The sequence below is a fragment of the Hesperophylax consimilis genome, chromosome 21, assembly GCF_061612785.1.
Source record: "Hesperophylax consimilis isolate HC1 chromosome 21, BYU_Hcon_1.0, whole genome shotgun sequence".
Taxonomy (NCBI): domain Eukaryota; kingdom Metazoa; phylum Arthropoda; class Insecta; order Trichoptera; family Limnephilidae; genus Hesperophylax; species Hesperophylax consimilis.
In genome coordinates, this window is record NC_142856.1 from 10,148,361 (window position 1) to 10,154,360 (window position 6,000).

A 6,000-nucleotide genomic window follows, 5' to 3' on the forward strand; every position below is an offset into this window, starting at 1 on the left:
TGCGAGATGCCTATTTACTGTCAGATTGATTTATTGACGAATCACAGTCAGCCTTACTCCCTTCGTTCTTCAACAGTTTATTTTACCCCTCGCCATTATCTTCTCGTCTATTAATTCCTATATCTGTGTTGAATTCGCACTATGAGATTATAAGATCAACCAGCTCTCAAGAGAGTAGAATTATTAATGAAGATGAATCAGCACATTGTAATAATACGCACTGCACATTATTGTCAAAAAATATTTCAAACATTTTAGTCTTCAATAGACCTCTTTTGACAAATGATATAAACTGTATGAATCCATTTGATTAATGTAAAGGTGTCGGTAATCCGCTATCACTAACCTGCAGAGCAAAATCCATCCAAAAATGACCAGAGATGTCTCTTTTGTCCATTATATATATTAAAAATTAAATAATTCATATATGTTTATATTTGAAAAATTAATTCACACTAATTTTAAATTAAATTTTAAATTTTAAATCGACTGCTTCTCTAACTAATAATACTAACACTAGTTAGAACGAGTATTTATTTATTTACAGTTTTGACTTATTTACCTATGGGTATTTATAATCAATTCCTGGCATTTGCAGAACAAAACGTATTTTTTATAAAAATAGTAGGCATCCAACAATGGTTTTGAATCGAATCGAATCGTTGGTAACTCCGATAAAACGGAGTCATTTGCAAGCGCCTAGTGACATATCTAATTATGTAGCGATATTAATTATTTATTACTTATAAGGTGATTTTTTAGTAAAACATTAATTCCGAAAATCTAAAAATCCTTTCTCAAAACGTTCTTTTAAAATTCCGAATATAACCCAATTTTTTAAGCGATTCATAAAAAAACATAAAGAATAACTGAAATTGGTCCAGGATTGGTCAAATTAGAAACAGGCACTAATATTATAATGTTAACTCTTGACAGGCCAAGATGCCAAACAAAACGTCTGTAACCAAATCCCAATTATTCAGTCAATTATTAATGGTAACTTATGGATTTGCGCAGGAATACGTAAAATACTAAAATGGTATCTCAAGTATTTAAGCTAATATAAGGAGGATATTAATTTTGGGTACTACCTACTTGGCTGCGGGATGGTTAATGGAAATCCACGTTACAGACCCCCAAAATCCTTTCTAAAAAGCAAAGATTCTTCTGAAGTTCTTTCTCGATCGTACAAAGGTTTTTCTCACGGCCGCAACCGTTAATCGCCTCATTTCCACTACATTAAATCCGTCTTTTCCTCTTTCTTTAATCCTATCTCTCCGCCTTGTTGATTTCTTTGCACCAAATTGAATCGAATTTAAGACACGATCAATCAGAAATGGGATTTGATACGACTTTACCACGTTCATCTCACTCCAGTTCTACAATGTCGAAACATAACATGCCGCTTTCTCTACCAATATCAATCCGCAATAAATGATTACTCTGCTGATGCTAATTGTAAGGGATGTTGAAAGGGGGTGAGTGGGGTATTCGGACGAAGGGTGGTTTAGGAGACAGGGTGGGGGCCTCAAAGGGAAGGTTGCAAGGGATGGCTGGGGAGGGATCTCCCTGTCTGAACCCGAAAGCTGGGAAATAATAACAAAGGTATCCTGGCCATCAAAATTTATTACGTGCGAGCTGTACCATTCTGGCGAGGGTTGATTTGGGAGGAGGGAGGAATACAGTTGTGACTTACTATTGAAATTACTGGCATGAAAATTGCAGATAGTGGGCTTCATTAATAATTTAATGTAATGTTTTATATTACTCCCTGTCAAATTACTTATTTCACCGGGAGTCATTGTACTATCCATTTGTATTAGAATAATGGGGTATTTTCACAAACTATAAATACCGTTAAAATCACTTCATTTTACTTAACTTTATTTTCGTAATATTTATATTTTTTGTAATACCTGCATCAACTGTAAAGCGGCGCTATACAAATTGTCCAATAAATAAATACATATCTGGAAGAGAGTTATAGAGTGTGTAGGCAATCTTGTTAAGAAATTTTATTCCATATTTCGTAGTGTGTGTTAGAGTAATGCGGATTTTATTGTTATTCCGAGTATTTTGGCTGTGGATGTCTTGATTGTAAAGTAGCTTGATGTTAGTGTGATTTGATTGTTGGGTAATTTGTAGGATGGTGGTCGTGATTTCATGTTTGGGAAGGACTGTGATAGGAAGGATACCGGAAATTGAATAAATTTCCTTGATTATTTTTATTTTTTTTTCTCTCTTCTTATATTATGTACACCTAAATGAAAAGTTATATGTACCATGTTTTATGTTCATTTTTAAAGTTTTCTGTTATGTATTTTGTTGTTGCTGTTTTAAACTTAAAAATATTCTGTTGGCACAGTATTATGCAGTAAATCATGTAAAATATTTATCATGTAAAATCCCGCCAGGGCGTTTAAATTAATAATAAATAAATATTACAATATCAGGTTTCAGCCGATATTCATCTTTGAAAAAAAATCTTACTGAACGATTAAAAAATACACGACAAGCCATCTGTCCCATATAGTTTTAATTGTTAAATATAATATAAATATTTTGATGCTTTATAGCTCGTGATATAAATGACGTAACAACATGAAAATAGAGGCGGCGATCTGGAAAATCTAATGTGTGCAAATTTCATAAAACCAAAATTCACGTTCAAGAGGCTTAGCAGCTTCAGAACAATCATAAATTTCTGCAAATGACTAGAATCGAAAACCTATATCGTTATTTTTCACAGAAAAACAATGGAAAAAATCAACCATTAAAAACAAAGTTTTTTACTATAATGCATCTATTTTTATTAATAAATGTGTAAAACAATTTTTTTTGGCTTGACTTAGGATTAAACTATCCTTTCCAGGGACAAGTGTTAAACCCGCTAAAAACAGAAAAAAATCACGGTTGGGTAGGTCCGACATTTATGTTGTATATTAACTGCTATAATCTTATCCAATTTCAAATAAACGAGTGTATGTTCGCGTGTGTTTGCGTGATCGCCACCAAAATACGATAACATTCATTATGATCGACAACGAGTTTATCAGCCGAGTTTCAGCTGCATCAGATGACGAGAAGTGGGTAAATTTCCGCTTCCGAGATTTGCACTCATTCATTCATTCATGAAAGCAAAAGTGAAATTCAAATACATTAATGTGTTTTAAAAGTTTTTTTACCGACAAAAATAAAAAATAATATTCTTGGTAAGTAATATCTTATACAGTAGCTATATATTATATTTTATAGGTACCCCAAACAACAAGTTGGCGCCATATGCTCCTTATATTTATGAACCAATTAGCTGTCGTCTTCCTCTACCAACTCATGTTCCCCTTGGTCTCCCCTGTAAAATATTCCATTGTCTAAGTTATCTGTTGTCTAGCCTGTATGAGACGGATAGAATTTGGTAAATATTTTAAAGTAAAATATAATATTGAAAATTATAATTAAAATAATAGATAGATTTCTTCAAACCAATTTTTTTACTTTAGAATTTTCATTGACAGTAATGAAATACGTTAAAAACATGAAAAACGTAGCTCTACACACTGCTCAATGCAGTAAATGTGAAGGTAGTCATTACTTCACTGGACTACAAATGTAGCCAGCCGCACTGTAGGGGCTAAAGTCACAAGTAACGTTAGTTATTAACGTATATTAACTTTAACATACCTTTGAGACGTACACGACATAAAGTGCTATTCCACACGATTCATTATAAAACAAATGCAGCATCTAATTCGACAATTAACCGAGCTCTTCATACTCTAAATAATATTTGTCTTAACTCTAACATTTACATTTTTTCGGGTTCACTGCCCAAATTCAAACGTGGCATCATGTCAATAATTTAAACTATTCAATGCGCATACATACAGACACACACACAAACACTGATATACATTACACACGTCACACACACACCAATAAACTACACAAGTCACCTGGTAATTAAGGAATAAACATACCACTTAACAGACATTACAAGGAAACATATCATAGGTACACAACATGAAGTATCTTATTCCTGTATATTGTTTCATCTCTGTAAATTATGTACTGTTTGTTTCTATAATATAAAATAAATAAATAAATAGTACACAGGGGAATAAAAAAAATGGGCTATTAATTTCATTGCACTTTTTTCGATATAAAAATATACAGCGTTTCCAAAAAATAGTACAAACGCAAAAATAGCAAATCTAAATCTCATAAGTAAAAATAGCAAATCTAAATCTCAATCCCAAAGTAGGTACTGTTTTTTTATTTGAACATTTTATTTTATTTTTTCGGCAAACTAATGGCTTAAAAAACTATTGAGCTGGGTCCACACGCAATGCATTATAAAAACAACACAAACAGCTGAAAATAACACCGTAGCGATCGATTTTTTTCGAAATTTGGCCCAAAAATTCCATCTTTGGAATCGATTTACTCGAAAACGAAAGATCAAATCAAAAAATCTTATACTTAAAAATCGACTCGAAATGTAATGTAGACTCACCAGTTTCTCGCCAGTACCACTAGTTTATTATCCCTTAGTAAAACATAATCGTCACTACAAAAAATAATATTGTTAAAATTTATTAATTAGAATAATACATAAATAACTTTGTTTACATCACTTTAATATATATAACCTCTACATGTTTCATGAACAACGTTCACATCATCAGGAGCAAGTATATACAAAAGTCAAAAATTAAATATAGATTACAATTAAACAGTGGAAGAAGAGGGGAGGGGTAAAATTGGGCGAAGTTTTTCTGAATTGGGAATTACAAGTTATTTGTATATTATTCCAATACAAAATATATTAATTAATGCCAAAGATATTATAATACAATAGCACTAGAGAAATAAGTCAACATAAATGTGTTGTGGGATTGTCTACGTGTCTAAGGTCAATTTGATCTTACTTCTGGGAAATCGATAAAATATTTTCATATATCTAATTCTTTCTTGTGATATTAATTTGATTGGCCTGTTTGGGGCCTAGGAGTCGAAATGCCACATGTGACGGTACCAGTACTCTTTCACATCAGTGTAGATTAAAAGCTAACAGTTCAGTAGATTTTACTAACTATTGTTGTCTATCGAATTTGCACTCAATCATAAAATGATCTTCTCAAAATCTTCCGGTAGGCTAATTTTTACTTAAGAAATAGCTAGTTCAGTTTAATTGGTTAAATTGAACGTATCTGCAACAACTGCGCATTACACCGCGCTGTCAAAATGTATGCAACTATATAGTCCGTAGTGAATTCAGGGCTGGACCAAAGTCATTTAGCGCCCGTGCACAGCGAATGGCACCATTCGTACCTTATGGGAAAGAGAATTTTACCTACCTGGGCACTTACTTAAATACTTTGCACAGAACAACAACTTGCTGGAAGCAGATGCTACCATACCTGTAATGGACTACAGGGCTCGACGATATGATTTTTTGCTTCTGAGGGAATATAAAGTAAAATAATGGAAAATACTAAGTGAAATAAGCACATTTGCTCACATTTAAAACTAAAATAAGATCATTAGCTACCAATCATAATTGTGAGACATGGTACCTGACCCAAAATAATGAATCAAAATTATTATACTATATCATTTTATTTTGTTTTATTTTACTTTATTTTATTTTATTTTAATTTTTAGTTCTTCTTTATTTCTTCTTACAAAACTTCAAATAATAAATACCAACCAAATTCTAAAGGTTAGAATTCGACAGAATTAATATTTGAAAACTTCCAAGTCTACAATTTTAAAATTTTTAATAAATAAAATTAAAAAAATATATATATTTATTTATATGTACATACTCAACTTACCTTTTTAAGCTGTCATACCACAGACATAGGAATTAATAGACGAGAAGATAATGGCGAGGGGTAAAATCAACTGTTGAAGAACGAAGGGCGTAAGGCTGACTGTGATTCGTCAATAAATTAATCTGACAGTAAATAGGCATCTCGCATTATAATATCACCATTT